Raw genomic sequence first — 15,000 nt, 5'->3', positions numbered from 1 at the left:
TTCACTCTCTATATCATCATCTATATTGTTGGTGAAGATATTGAACAGAACCGGTCTCAAAAACGACCCCTGCGGACCCCACTTGTTATGCATTTCCAGCATGATTGTGAACCATTAATACCTACTCTCTGAGAATGGATATCCAGCCGGTTATACACCCACCTTATAGTAGCCCCATCTAGATTGTATTTGCTTAGTTTATTGATAAGAAGGTCATGTGAGATTATGTCAAATCCCTTACTAAAGTCTAGGTATACTACATCTACCACTTTTCCCTTACCCACAAGGCTTGATATCCAATCAAAGAAAGCTATCAGATTTAACATAATTTGCTGGTTACAAATCCATGCTGGCTATTACCTATCACCCTATTATCTTCCAGATGTTTGCAGATGAATTCCTTAATTACTTGCTCCATTATCTTCCCCGGCATGGAAGTGAAACTGATTGGTCTGTAGTTTTTCTGATTTCTTATTTCCCTTTTTATAGATGGGCACCATATTTGCCCTTTTCCAATCTTCTGGAATCTCTCCTGACTTCCATGATTTTTCAAAGATGATAGCTAAAGCCTCAGATACCTCCTCTATCAGCTCCTTGAATATTCTAGGATGCATGTAATCAGGCCCTGGGTGTTTTTCCTTCAACTTCCTGCTGGGTAGACAGTGCCAAAAGCCAAATGAAGCTATTTTGACTTAAGCTATGCAATTGATGTAGCTCAAGCTGTAGCTCAATTCAACTTTTGCCCTGCTATATAGATGTGCCCTTTTTGAATAACTAACACAACTCCACTGATCTACCCCATGGAGATCTCCCACCCAAGCAGTAATGAGGTTCATAGCTGGAGATAACAAGGCTCGTGAACATGAGAAATAAGACTAATTCAACTGTAAATTGGGAGGAAGGGGCAAAGTGAGTTTGGTTCTTTGCTTAAGGTTTATACACCATTGCAAAACTTTTACACATCAGCACTGTGTTAAATAGGAAGATGTGCCTTTCAGGAACTGCTAGAAACAGTGTCCTGCCTAGAAGAAGAGGGTAGAAGAAGACAACAAGAGTTCTGTTCTGATGATGTAATGCTTCTGTCTTGATACTTCTTTGGTTCAGTGTACTGTCACCTTACATTCAGCTGGAGAGGCTTTGGTGCCGAGGAGAGGAATTCTCTGTAAGTGACTCTCCATTATGTACCAGTAAATTAAGCTTTTGTTAAACTACTATTTTTTCCCTTAATTTGCTTATTATCAGTTATGTTTGTTCAAACAAACCAATCTGGAATTCTATGGCTTAAAACATGCACAAAACACCTTAGCAGGGGGTTGAACATTTCCACTTGCCTTTTAAGTTCTGAACTAGTCTTTTCACCCTTTGTATAAGGAATTCTGTGGAAGCAATTCTCCAAATAATTTTCTTTTGAACAGCAGTGACTCTGTAGTGTGAGAGATGCACTGCAGAAAGAACTCTATCTTATCTCTCATCACAGGGGTAGTCAGATTGTAATTCATATTTTGCAGGTGTCCAAGTCTGCAGCAGCACTGAGAATATTGTGACATATGGTTTTAAGAGCCTCACTTCATTTTCATTCCTTGTGGATGTGGATGAATGCACACTCATCCCATAGTTAAGAGTGATAAAAGATCTTATATAGCTGTTTTTTGAGGATAAGTAACTTTCTTTGTGTTATCAGATCCTATGGTATATAACCTAGATAGGTGGAAATTCATGCTTTATATACATCAGCATATGGTTAGTAGTTAGGAATAAGTGAAATTAATGTAACAATAATATATGAAATATGCTCTCTCTTCAGGTGGGTGTATTCCTACCATTAATCTGAAGTCATCTCAAAATGTGCCATTTGTTTCAAAGTGATAGTCATGTTTAAACTTCTCAGGTCTTGTTGCTGTGTGTATTAATTTTTCAGACCATGCTGTTCCTCTACTTTCACCGAGATTATCGCAGAAAAGCAATGCCGAATTAAAGGAACACGTCTGCTTTAAAGGGATGTGTTTAAAAAGCAAGTTTTTCCAAAATCTGGTGCTGTGTAGATGCGCCAAATTTTGGAAAAGCCTCTTTCGATAGAAAAGTGGAAAAAGATACGCAAACAATTTGTGTATCTTTTTCTGACTTACCTTTGCAGTCTAGTCATAGCCTCAGTGGTGTTGAACAACTAGGGTTCAATTGTGCAAGGTGCTGAATTTTTTGGCTCTGATCCAGTGACACACTTCAGCATGTGCTTAACTGTGTGTGAGTTGTTACATAGACTTCAATGGGGCTACTCACATGGCTGAAGCTGTGTTACACTGAATTGTGGATAGACTGCTAATCAGTAGCTTGTAGGAAACAGCCCTGAGAAACACTCTTCCTAATTAAATGTCCCCTGCAGTTTTATTCTGATACTTTATTTTCTTTATTTCCTGAGTGGCCTCAATCCTGCCAAGGGATCCCAAACCACAGACTTTAATGACCTCACAGTGTCGCATTGATTTGCTCAGGGAATAGAGCTTATGCTTGTAGACCTCTTTGTAGGTTAGCAGCTTTATGCTGTTTTTCAGTGTTGCTTGATATTGTTAAGCAACTGCCATGTTCTGTCCAAGAGGTGACTGAAATTATCCTAATTTGCCGAGCACTTTAAAATGAAAGGAATTATTAAAAGTAAGATGATGAATCACATCATAAAATGAATAATCTTATAGCTAATAAGGATTCTTCCCTGAACTTGATAGCTATCCTTTTAATTTGACTATTGCCACTTCTCTCTCTTAGCTTTCTATGCTCTAACTACCTTGCTAATTTGCTGTAGGTAACACTCAATAAAATAGGCTATTACAGCCAGACTTGGATTAGAAAAAAAAGTTTTCACTTTATAAATCTGTTATGATCACTTCTGGTAATATTTGAAGAAAATTGGAATTGTGATGGCAGTGGCTGAAAGTCGGTAATAGCTTAAAAAAATTGTAAGAACAGGAAAATTATGTGACTAAAGAGGCAAACAATTAAAGAAAGAATAACTAGCTGGTACTTTAGATGCAATACCATGCCAGTAACGAAGTTCCTATAAAACAAATCTCATTTAAAAAATAAAGTCATATCCTGTAGTCAAGTGAACCATTACAAAATAGAACTAGTTCAGTGAACAAGACAAACTATAATTAGCATGCCTAGAGCAACCTACAATTTTTAATGTATTTACATTGTAATATTCTATTTAGTGACCATGGAACAGGATCTGTCAAAAACAATTATGAGTAAGTACTAAATATCTAATACATTTGTGACCTGTAAAATATTAATAGTGTCACCTTAGTGGCTTTGCACAATTACTGAGAAAATTCAATATCCTTGTGCAAAATCCACATACATATCTTTTATCATGCTGATGCATGTTGGTGAAAAAATAATATTTTACTTTCCCATTAAAAATATTATACACCCAGTGAGTGAAATCATAACCCCAGATCCCAAAGTGTATTGGGAAGCTTACACTGGAACATAGCAAACTTACAGAAGTGGATAGTGTCAAATGTGCTCACAAGAGACCTGACACTTCCGCTTCTATTTGTAAAAACGAGTGCTTGCTTGAACACCTGACTCCTAGGAGCACACAGTGGGCCTGTCTTTCCTCTTCGTGCACCTGGACCATCCCCAAACAGGGAGAAGAGGAGGAATGGCACTAGGAAAGCTGCCCTTCTAAGCTGCTTAGGTCTTAATTACCTTGGCCAGTCCGGGGACAGGACCTCCTTCTTGGGATAATCCTCTTCCTGTTCTCCTTACTCTATTACATATCTTCTCTCCTCCGCTAGCTCTTCTTCTTCCTACACCTTCAGCTTCTCTCCCCCATAGCACAGTGAGGATCCAGTAAGCAGCAAGCTATTGTAAGCTATTGTCAGCAAGGGTTTGTGGTACTGGATTCACAATTCAAGCCACAGGTTGTAGTCGCTACTGTGCACCCTGCTGGCACACTGGTTGCATTAACACTGTACAGCAGAGATAGCATGGGATAGTTAGAATGTAACACGCAGCCTGTGACTGGGGCGTGGGGAGGGAGGGATAAATCTAAAAGCCTCTCAAGCCATTCAAATTTTCCATGGCTTGTGTACTATCAGATCCTCACTGTGCCACAGGAGCACTGGAGAAGAATGTCCCAATGGCCATCCTATTTGCTACATTTATTGGACCCAAGTGATGGTGAGTAACACACATACATATATTTTTCATATGTGTGTGTGTGTGTATACATACATGCTTCAGCTTTCAAAATCAGTAGATTTTAACCTGAATTAGTAATTTCATAATTACTTTAAAATTGTGAGGATTATGAAAAAAATAGAGAGCATGGCATCTCTGCAATGTTTGCAGGGCTTGAGAAGCTGGTCAAAGAAGTCACTGAAGGGGTACCTGATGCATTTGTGTTAGAAGTACAAATTAGCCCAGGGCAACCACTATACAAGTGCTTAATGTCTGGCTTGGCACTTTGTGATGAATAACGCAAAAGGAATTTTAGGAAAATCAAGACAAGTTTTGAATTCTGAATATAGGAGTCAAAGGAATAGGACACATTTTTAACATAACACCGATTAAAAAGTATGGAAGGTCTGATGTAGCTAACAGACTTATTTACAGCTATCTGTAAACTGTTTTATTTTTAAAGATATTTAGTAAAATATCTATGCTTTAAAGATAACACTAGTACAAAGCCCTGCTTTTGTATCTTTGCCACTAAAGTTTTTTTGCTATGATCCATATGCTTGCTTTAGCTTCGTGTGCATATACAAGGTTAGAATAGACCTTAGGTGCTAAATAAAATGTTGCTATTCCCTCGCTCTTTCCATCTCTCACATTCTTTATAAACAAAAATGATTTCTCCTGACTCAGATTCACAAAAGCCATACTGAGCTCCAAGTAATTTCTCAGCATGCCTGCTAGAAGCCACTGAACATTACAAGCTGGTGTTACCAACAAGAAATGTTTCCCACATCTATACATGCAATGTTCTTTCATTTCCCCCTAACAGTTGAAATAGCATGGTACTGTATTAAAAAAGTCACTAGGCTATTTTCTCACATTTTTTCATGTACAATAGGTAAACATCAGAAGTGATCACATGAAGAGGAAAAAAAAATCAAACCTCTACTGTATCTATTAAATCCTCTGGAAGATAATAACTTCTTGCCATATTTTCTTAATATAATGGAAATAGAAACTAAATCAAGCAAATGAGCCCTCCTGAGCCAGCTGTCCTTTTCTAATCTGTTATACAGTTGATCACATGAATATTTATTGTGTCCTCAATTCTCTTTAGGTGCAAAAGTCTTCATTCAACTATGAGGACCCAGCATATCACGTTTTAATTGGGAGAATATAATAAGTGCAAAAATCTGACATTTTATTTTTATGACTTTAGTTAAATTCAGTAACATCCCCATCACAGAAGGCCTTGACTGCCAACTGATCAGTGGGGATTGATGGGGCTTTAGGACCCACCTGCTGATTAATTCAGGATGAGGGGGCTAGTGGATTGAGTTTGCCTAGTGTCAATAAATGCTTCCTAGCAGTGTCTTCTCACATTTATAAAAATATAAAGTCTAATCCTTTCATCCTGGCAGTGAGAGCAGTAGCATTTCATTGTTCCCTTGTCAGACTTCTTCATAAAACCATTTTTATTGAGGTCCAGTGATAAGCAGGGTAGACAAGGGACAATGAAATGCAGAGTTAGGATACATCTGCACTTAAAATTGGGGGCAAAATTCCAAGCTCAAGGACAAATACACAGGCTACCGTTAATAAAGCTAACATGCTAAAAAATAGTATAACTATTGGAAAAAGACCAAAGGTGCATGCCTACAATCTCAGGATGGATACGTGCGCAGAACAATTAATCCCACCCATCACATGTACTGCTACAGCTATACTATATTTTTAGTTTGCTAATTTGGTCACAGCTAATTTATGTAAGGCTCCTTGAGCTGGCAATAACACTACCAGCTCCAAGCATAGGCCCAACTTTAGCTAGGCATACTGGCTCTCCCACTCCCTTTTTACTTTCTTATACAGGTTGAACTTCTCTAGTCCAGGACTTTCTGGTCTGGCAACATCTGGCAACCCTAATTTAGTTAGCTAGACATCTACTTATCATGGGAGTGGCCAACTTTCCTGCGGTTCTGTAAAATTTGTTTACAGTCAGCAGTCCTGGCTCTCGGTGTTCTGTTCTGTTATTTAGCTCTAAATTACCCCTAAATGTCTTCTAAGAGCCTACGAAGCAGTGAAAATGTTGACATGGCCGCTAAATGTAAGCTTTATCTTTATGGCTTTATCTATGTATTAGAAGATTTACTGGGCATTGCTCGGGTCCTTCTGGGCAGGGATCTGTGGGTGTGGCAGGTGCAGTAGTCAGGGAAGGGGGATAGGAGGTGTAGTGAGGCTGAGGGCAGCAGGTGGGGATACAGAAGTCAGGGCAGGTGGTGAAAAACTCAAGGAAGGTGATAGGAGGTGTGGGGGATCTTAGGGCAGAGAAGTGTAAAAGTCAAGTCAAGGGGAGGCTCTAGCCAGAGGGCTGGGAGATCAGGGGGCATACTGGAGTCACCTATGGTGGTGAAGGTGGCAGAGTGCTAATGGGGGCTCCTACCTGAAGCCTAGGGGGGACTGTCCAGTTAGCAGCCCCCAGAGAATTCCTCAAGTATCTGCACTGAACATGGGCCCACAGGAGGAAGATAAATTAGGAAGCATGCCTCCTCTCTCTCCTAGTTCAGATATCACCTCACAACGAACTCTTTCCAAAAGTCACATCAATCTTAATCCTCCCTACTGTAAAGTATGGGCTAAATTTCAAAGACAAATTATGGAACCGACAATGCTGAATTTACTCAGTCACCTACTCCGTTTTTTGTCTTGGGCACTCCTGCCTTTCTGTGTATATATTTGGGCTGCAAATTCTTCCAAGAATGGAACTTATTCATTCTGTGTAGAGCACCTAGTACACTGATTTCTTTACCAGAGTTAATCCCTGGCAGGCTGCTGCTATGTTTACCTGCGCTTTTGTAGGCATTGGATGATCTCAGCTCTTATTGGCTGCAGATCACTGTTAGTGGCCAATGGGAGTGGTGGGAAGTGGTGTGGACTAGGATACTGCTTCCCACCACCTGCATTGGCAATGAATGATGATTCCACCCCTGTAATAAAGGAACCAAATGATTTTGTACACATTTGCGATGATTTTTTTATTCTAGTATAGTATCTAGGAGTTGTTGTTGAAGTATGACGACACGTCACCATGTACCCATGATGACTGGATTTATAACACATCTTAAAACAGGCCCTAAATAAGAGAGGGACAGACCCCAAGTATCCGGTTTCTCACAAAATGCAGGTTCAGCTGACATCTATAAAATCCAAGATAAGCTTCTGAATGACTATAGAAAACAGCATTATAAAAAAGTTAACTTCAGACTAAGGGTTTCTTTGAACTCCTTGGGGTTTTGATATAAAGAACAGTTTTATTGATTGACTGATGAATCTGTGTAAGAGATCTGAGACTATTGTTTTGCCCCACTTCACCTGTACTTCTTAGTTGGTAACAAGGTGCTGCAGCATCCAAACCTAGGAGAAAGATTCACTTCAAGTTCTGACAAATCTCCAAGCTTTTAAGAGAGTTAAAAATTTGAAAAGTAAGATGTCCATCCCTGTCTGAATATCTTTGAAAATAGCAATGAAAAACCACCTGCAGTGTGATTGCACAGTGGAACATACGTGTGATTTATAAGCAAAGAATATAATTTTCCATTCTGATTTTTACTTATTTCTTGGAGTTTATTTTTTGTCTGGTTGTTTGCGTTTTAATCTGCAAAACCAGGGTTTCTCTACATAGTTTGAAGCTAATATAGGTTGTTCAAAGCAAATGACAAACATACAAATAAAAAAATGAGACCATTTTCGAAGCTTAAGTTAGACAAAAAAAGATTGCTAATGTTACTAAAAATTTGTTACTCTCAAGCTTCAGTGGCTCACCTGGGCATTCAATATCTGTGGAGCACAGAGCATGCAGAATGCTTCTCACAACACTTCTTTAATATATGTGGCCCCAGTCCTGCAAACATACCAATGACTAGTCCTTTTGGATTGAGTGGGACTGCTCATGTGTGTGAGTTTGCAGGATCAGGAAATATTACCGTGTTTTTGGTGAACTCCTGGGGAGTCAATGGGAGTTCTTCTATAGACTTCAGTGGAGCCAGGATTCCACCCTCTGTTTTTATCAGTATTTCTTTTTGGAAGTTGTTCATAATAAAATTAGAATCAGTGTTTGTTAGTTGGTGACTTTCACTCTAAAATGAAAACGAGAAACCATATTTATGGTCTCCAAACACTCAACTGACAGGGAAAATGACACAGAATCTTTTGAAAAACTTTTACTTCAGTTCACAGAGTTTTGATTAATTACATTGGCTACCTTCCTAAGAATAACAAAAAATATACTCTTTTTCTCCAATGATACTAGATTTTACAACCGAATAGAAATGATCAAAGATTTCCACTGATGCTTTTTTTAAATGGAAAATGCTTTTTCAATTAAATGGACATTTTCACCAAAAAATTAAGCTATTGTAAAAGAGGGGTTTTTAATCAAAAAACAAATTTATTTTCAGTTTTAAAAAGAAGATGTTCAGGTTTCAGATGCAGAAAACTGAAAAACATTAAGGTTTTGAGATTTTAGGTTCTTGACCAAAATCAGAAAAAATGTCAACAAAAAGACATTTTGTTTAATTTTCATCTAGTTTTTTTCAGGGGGTAAGTCAGCTCCTCATGTAATGAACCGACAGCTCCACATGTAAGGAACTTCACTTCAGATTCTGTAGAACTGAGAAACTGGTTTGTTTGCATTCAGGTCTTTTTTCACCGAACAATGCTTTCAAGCTTCAGAAACGTCTAATTAAAGGGCAAATCCTACCCATAGCTATAGCTTATGTGACTAAGTACGTCTCCCTAAGGAGCAGTGCATGTGTGGTTTTCCAGCTCTCAAGAGGAGAGAAAGAAGATGCTGAGGTGCTTTGCAGGCAATGCACACTCCCTGTGTAATGCTGAGCTGAATTCTTCTGGGACTCTGCAAAACTACAGGAAGGGGGAATGGAAGGTCAGGTATAAGCAGTGTGGTTGGTGGAGGCACAGAACTATTCCTAAGACTGTAATAGGCTCTATTGTCTTTTACCTGCCCTATGTATATCAGCCCAGGGCCCAGACTGGCCTTTTGAGCTTAGCACTATGTAGCAGATTTGCTCCTGGATGTATATGTCAAACAGGATGATTTATTTATACATTTTCATTGATCTGAATTTGAAGCATGACTGACTTTGTGTATTACTCTGCTTTGCCCCAGTGTAATCTCTTTCACTCTAGTCTTAATGTCCTGCCTCCAGTCCAGTTCTGTACCCATGAAAGAACAGTGATTTAGTGGCACAGAGACCTGTGTTAAATTAAAGAACGTTGCAATCAATGAATTACCAAGGAACAAATAGAGAGAGCATCACAGAATCACAGGGCTGGAGATTCTACCACTTCCCTAGGTAACCCATTCCAGTGCTTCACCACCCTCTTAGGCTGTGTCTAGACTGGCAAGTTTTTCCGCAAAAGCAGCTGCTTTTGAGGAAAAACTTGCCTGCTGTCTACATTGGCTGCTTGAATTTCTGCAGGAACACTGACGATCTCATGTAAGAAATCCGTGCTTCTTGTGGAAATACTATGCTGCTCCCGTTCGGGCAAAAGTCCTTTTGCGTAAAAGGGCCAGTGTAGACAGCTCAGATTTGTTTTGTGCAAAAAGGCCCCGATAGCGAAAATGGCGATCGGGGCTTTTTTGCGCAAAAGCGCGTCTAGATTGGCACGGACACTTTTCCACAAAAAGTGCTTTTGCGGAAAAGCGCCCGTGCCAATCTAGATGCTCTTTTCCGCAAATGCTTTTAACGGAAAACTTTTCCGTTAAAAGCATTTGCGGAAAATCATGCCAGTCTAGATGTAGCCTTAGTGAAATAGTTTTTCCTAATATCCAGCCTAGACCTCCCTCATTGCAACTTGAGACCATTGCTCCTAAATAAATTAAATTAATGGAGATTTCCTAGAACTGGAATGGACCTTGAAAGGTCATCAGTCTAGCCTGCTGCCTTCACAGCAAGACCCAGTACCATCCTTGACAAATTTTTGCCCCAAATCACCTCCACAAGGATTGAACTGACAACCCTTGGTTTAGCAGGCTAATGCTCAAACCACTGAGCTGTCCATCTCTCCTCAATCTGGTATCTGTCACTACAGAGAACAGTCTCTCTCCATCCTCTTTGGAATCTCCCTTTAGGTAGTTGAAGGCTGCTATCAAATCCCCCCTCATTCTTCTCTTCTGTAGACTAAATAAGCCTTCAGCCTCCAATCCTTCAGCCTCTCCTCATAAATTATGTGCTCCAGCCCCCTAATCATTTTTGTTGCTCTCCGCTGGGCTTTCTCCAAAGATATATCTGGTAAACAAACAGGACCAAAGATAATTTTTATTAAGATTTTTTTATGAGAGTATGCAACTCAAATGATAAACTACTTGGAACAAAATCATAGGCCTGATTCTGGTGTGTACTGGTTCCTTATGCCACCCTACTGAAGCAAAGGGATTGTAAAGTGGGCCTAACTGGCTTTATAGGAATACCCTAGTGGGAATCCTTCCTTAAGCCCTCATCAAAAGGGATGTGGCTGGGGAAAAGGGATTTGAATGAAGCAGCTCTGGCTATTCCTGGTGCAGGAATGGTCTGTTAGAGCCACGGGCAGCTAGATGCAAATTACAAAAGCCTTCACGTTCCTCTAAATTATGCTCATCGTAGAATTAAAAAGCAGCAACGGTGTCATAAAGCCATTTTCCCTCATTGTCCTTGGGTCTTGTGCCAAATACTGATCAATTAGCCTCATGAATCAGTCCCTTGACATGGAAAAAATAATAATCACCATAAATAATTAATAATTAGTAACATATATTGAATTGTTAAGGATAAAAGCTATTTGATCAATTTATAATGGAATGGTTCTTTCAATGCACGCTACATTATTCCTCCAGGATCTACAGTAATTTGTTTGTTGTAGAACAGAAATTTAACTGGAAATTAAGGCTAAAAAGAATGTTATCATTATGTTATTAATTATCTTCTTGGATAAAACAAAGGGAAAATGTTACAATTCTAAACTGTCAAACCTTACAGTACAGTCTGGCAGAATGAAGAAAAAAATAAAGAGAAAGAAGGTGCCAGAAAATCATAATTAAATGTAGAAAATATTCAGTCCGTCTGTCACCCTGAAGGTTATGCCCAATGAGACTATTATTTGGATTGTCCTTTTTCTAGGCACTGACTCTTTCAATTGACTATAAAACACAGCACTTTATTTGAAAGAATAAAACTAGAGGCGATGACTACTTGACACTACAGACTATTCCCTTCCAGACCTATTTCACTGATGGGTTTTAATTCTATCTTGGCTGACTTAAAATGAATACATTAACATTTTTATGGCATACATTTAAATAGTGACCCAAGCTGCGCTTTGTGTAATACTGTGATATATCATCTAGTTAATACTTTCATGCTGTTAGTATGCTTTACACTCTTGCTCAAACCTGTTAATCACTTTGTCCAAATAAATATGCAGTGTAAAAAATGGATAGTTGCTAATGCTACTCTATTAAAATTTTATTGTGTCTAAAAGATTGGTAACCTGTTTCCATTACTGACTGGAGTGTTATCTTGTACCCTTTTCAATTTGTTTATTCCACCACAGTTTCAAGATCCTTTGACTAATCTAAGCATTGAAAGGGCATGTGTCTCTTCCTTTTATTACTGTCTATGAAACTTGTGACACTTATTTTTTCAATATGGACATGATCTAGGAGAGTGTTTCTTAAACTTTTTAAGACTGAGGAACACCAAACAATAATTTTTTTTATGGGAAACACCAACGATTTTTTGGTCGAGCCAAAAAACCAAACCCACACACCACAGCTCCCAGGGGAAATTTGTCGAGCGAAACAAAGAAAAAAACCCTTGACCAGGAGGGAGAGTAGAGGAGGGGACTTGGGGTAGGGTGGGTGCAGGAGGAGACTTGGGGCAGGGTGACAGAGCAAGCTGGGAATGCAGGGTCTTGGCAGGGGGAGGGGAGTGAGGGGGGTTGGGTGTGGGATCTGGGCATGAGGGGGGATGCTTATCTGGCTTGGCACCCTGCTGCAGCAGGGAAAGCCTCCAGGGAGCATACTCTTGTTCCTCAGGGCGGGAGCGGTGGGTGGGGGATGGAGAGCTCAGTCCCGCCCCCCCCATGCAGCAGGGAACCCAGTGCAGCTGCAGCACCAGGACAGGCTTCCTGCTGGCAGGGCCGGGGTGGGGGTGCGAATGAGAGCAGAAACCCCAACCGTCCCCACCAGATTAAACTCTGCCACTTTCCCAGCAGGCTGGGAGGGGAGCAGGGGAGAGAGAGAAGCAGCGCATGGGGGATAGCGAGTCCAAGCATGCACTGAGGGAGGGGCAGCAGAGCCCGAGCGCGCCTCAGGTAGGGGGGAGGGGGCAGCAGAGCCTGAGCTGGGTTCCCTTCAGGCAGCAGTTTTAAAAAGCCGTGGTCCGGGAGCGGCTCCTCAGTTCCAGCCACCCCTCCCAGCAGCAGTGGCCTCTGTAAAAGGTGCTGCCTGCACACGTGGAGGAGGAGGAGGAGGCTGAGCAGCAGCGGAGGCCCCATGGGACGGGGGGCAGCCACAGCGGGATCTGTCTACAGGCTCTGCAGGGGGCGTGGGAGCAGAATTTTTTCTGTTTTCTCCACAGCACACCTTTGACTTGCCGCAGAACACAGTTTAAGAAATGCTGATTTAGGAAGTGCTCTAGTTCACAAAAGTTTGATACAATTTTTATTTCAATGAATTAATTTGTAGAGCCTCCCAAATCTGCAGATATCTACTTTATGTCCCTAGGTATCTGCATTCACAGATGTGGATGTGGATATCTGCAGCTATGGATGTGGATACAAATTTTGTATGTAGAACCCTTCAAATTTGTGGTTATCCACTTTATATCTGCAGGTATCTGTGGATGCCAGTACAGATATTGTGGCTCATTTTGCAGATACAGATGTGGATGCAGATACAAATTTCATATCCGCACAGGCCTCTATTAATTTGGCATCTCAGCACTTGATTCTCCTCTTCATCTAATCTTAAAGCACTTCAATCAATGCTAAATTTCCCATAGCTGCACGTCTTTGTTCTAAGGAGTTTGGGCTCTTTGATTCTGCTCTTTACTGTCTCCTGAAGGTTTGCATTTGAAATATTTCTTATTGCACTTCTGAGACTACCTTTCAATTAGTTCTGTATAATTAAACATGTATTGTAATTAACTGTGTAGTATATATGTACATCAGTGCTCTCTACTGGACAGACTCATGAGCACGCTACTGTGGGTCACTTTTAGGAAGTTCTCCATTAACTCCAGTGACTAGTGACCTGGGTTTTGGAACAGGAATATTTTTTCTCCATCTTCTACCATGAAGTTCCTCTTGGCCATGATGTACAGCAAAGTGATAATTATGGAGTCATACCTGACTGACTGATGTTGGTTTTGTTACGGTATTCATTTTGAGGAGCTTACTCAATTTAACAAAAAAGTTCATTTAAGATGGCATGAAGAATGTTATAAATGCTTGCCCTTGAAATTCTGTGAACATATTTTGCACAATTGTTTTCCATTGTGAGACGGCAGTACTCTTCCCAGTATTTTTTTACTTGCTTTTATTTGATCAGATTGAAACAGATAAATACAATGGAGGGGCTCAAAAGGGGGAAAGTCTCATTAATTTCCTCAGAAAAGTTTTGGCAAGTGGGGGAAGACGCAGTTCAAAGAGGCCTTTTGGACACACAAGAAGGGCTCAATTGACTCTACAATCCATAAACTAGCTAGTAAATATTCCAATGGGAATTGATTGTTAGAAGCAGTGGGTTTTTTTGGAAAAAAAAAAAAGGTGCCGATATTCCAGGGGAAAAGTTGTTGAGAAAAAAAACCTGTGTGGGGCCAGCATTGCCCTTTTAGACACACTGCCCAGCCAACTGGGGGATATTTGCATACAGAAGTGACAGTAGACTCCATTCTTTCCAGGTAAGCTCTGATTGGAGGTGTCGGTACTGTGTACCGGGCAGTACAGTCACAAAAAAAGCACTGGTTAGAAGTACTGAAAATCTATAACTTCACTTGAACGCTAATAATTCAGCTAAAGGTGCTAATAATTTCTGAAAGTGAAAACCGGCCAGGGACTTCTGCCATACAAGGACACAATGTTCAGTCACCATCACAATATAGTTCCTGAAGCAGAAGTTGAGCTATGATCACAAATCGTCTGATTCTGCCATACTTTTCGCAAAAAATGGTCCCATTGATTACAGAATCAGACCTCTGCACCACAAAGAATTCTAGTAGTTTGAGCAATGTAGGCAGCTTAAGTAAAGGGTTTGTGAAGAGTCCATTTTTATTTCATGTGTCCTATGCTGTATGATTTTTCTTTGTATCTAGAATGAATAAATGTTGTTATAACTCCATGAGTCTATGATGTATTAATAACAAGAGGTGGGTCAGATTCTCAACTGGAGTGAGTATAACTCTGGATCCCATAATAGTTATTAATATAAAAGCTAAGAGATATGCTTGCAGTTTGAGACATTTGCAGGGTGATCCTGAGTGGACACCATATTTCATGGATAGAGCTCTTTGAATCCTACTAGTTGGGGAGGTAAGTGAGTGTGTGAGACACAGTTGTTCTCTATATTCACAGAAGGCAGGAGAGTAAGTAATGGGCTTAATCTGCAGCAAGGGAGATTTAGGTTTAAATTCTAGAATAGGCTTCCAAGGAAGGATGAAGAATCACCATCACTGGAGGTTTTGAAGAACAGGTTGGCAAACACCTGTCAGGTATGCCTAGTCCTGCCTCAGTACAGGGGCTGTTTTGATGTCTCCTCAAGGTTCGTAT

General features: G+C 40.2%; 1 protein-coding gene across 19 annotated transcripts in view; it reads right to left on the bottom strand.

Moving 5' to 3' along the window:
• MAGI2 (membrane associated guanylate kinase, WW and PDZ domain containing 2) overlaps positions 1-15,000 on the bottom strand; it is a 1,141,222-nt gene that overhangs the window by 66,357 nt on the left and 1,059,865 nt on the right. The gene's annotated exons all lie outside the window — the stretch shown is intronic.

Source organism: Pelodiscus sinensis, chromosome 1, assembly GCF_049634645.1.
Source record: "Pelodiscus sinensis isolate JC-2024 chromosome 1, ASM4963464v1, whole genome shotgun sequence".
In the NCBI taxonomy this organism is placed as follows: domain Eukaryota; kingdom Metazoa; phylum Chordata; order Testudines; family Trionychidae; genus Pelodiscus; species Pelodiscus sinensis.
The sequence above is the reverse complement of the archived record's forward strand: the minus strand, read 5'-3'. Positions and strand labels throughout refer to the sequence as shown.